Here is a 997-nt window from a genome sequence, read left to right as displayed (position 1 = left end):
AGACAAACAGCTGACTGATGTGCTCATACTGGCGTGTATGTTGATGGAAGATGCGGACGTCACGTCTTGTCTGGAGGGAGAATGAAGGAGGGGGGAATGATGAAGGAAGGGAGGAGGGAATGATAAAGAGAGGGAGGAGGGAATGATGAAGGAAGGGGGGAGGGAATGATGAAGGGATGGGGGAGGAAATGATGAAGAGAGGGAGGAGGGAATGGTGAAGAGAGGGAGGAGGGAATGATGAAGGAAGGGAGAAGGAAATGATGAAGGGAGGGAGGGGGAAGTGATGAAGGGAAAGGAGGAGGGGATGACAAAGAGAGGAGAAAGGGAAGGGGGGAAGAAGAAAGGCAGGAAGGGAAAAGAAATAGAAAGGGGGAGATGAGAGGGGTAAGAGAGGGAAATAAAGAAAGAGGGAGGAAGGAGAAACAAGGGTAAGGGAAGAGTAGAGGAAGGCGAGAAGAAAAGGGGTAAGGGAGGGGTAGAAGGAGGGAGGGAATGAAAAAGGGAGGGAGGGGATAAGAGAGGGGAGTAAGAGAGAGAAGAAGAAAGGGGATAAGGAAGGAAAGGGATGAGGGATAGGGATAACAAAGGGGGGTAAGAGGGAGAGAGGAAAGGAAAGGAGGGAGGATGGAGAGCAAGAAAGAGGGAGGAAAGGAGAAAGAGCTAGAAGAAGGGAAGGAGGGAGGAAGCGAATGTAAAAGGGAAAAGGGGGGAGGGTCAAATTAAGGGAGGGAAGGAAAGATGAAGAGGAAAGGGAGAGTGTGAAAAAAAAATAGGGAGGGGAAAAGGAGGAGAAATAGCGTGTAAGGAAGGCAGGAAGGGGGGGGGGGAATTTAAAGAGAGAGAACGAACAGAGGAATAGAGCGAGAGAGGAGGAAAAGAAGGATGATCTATGTCGTCCTCTCCTGCACGCCCCTCATCTACCCTTCTCCTTCCCCTCTCTACCTCATTCTTCAACAGCATCCTCTCCATACCAGATTAAGTCCTTCCGTAAGTTCTG

The sequence above is a fragment of the Penaeus monodon genome, chromosome 20 (genome assembly GCF_015228065.2).
Source record: "Penaeus monodon isolate SGIC_2016 chromosome 20, NSTDA_Pmon_1, whole genome shotgun sequence".
NCBI lineage: Eukaryota > Metazoa > Arthropoda > Malacostraca > Decapoda > Penaeidae > Penaeus > Penaeus monodon.
The sequence above is the reverse complement of the archived record's forward strand: the minus strand, read 5'-3'. Positions refer to the sequence as shown.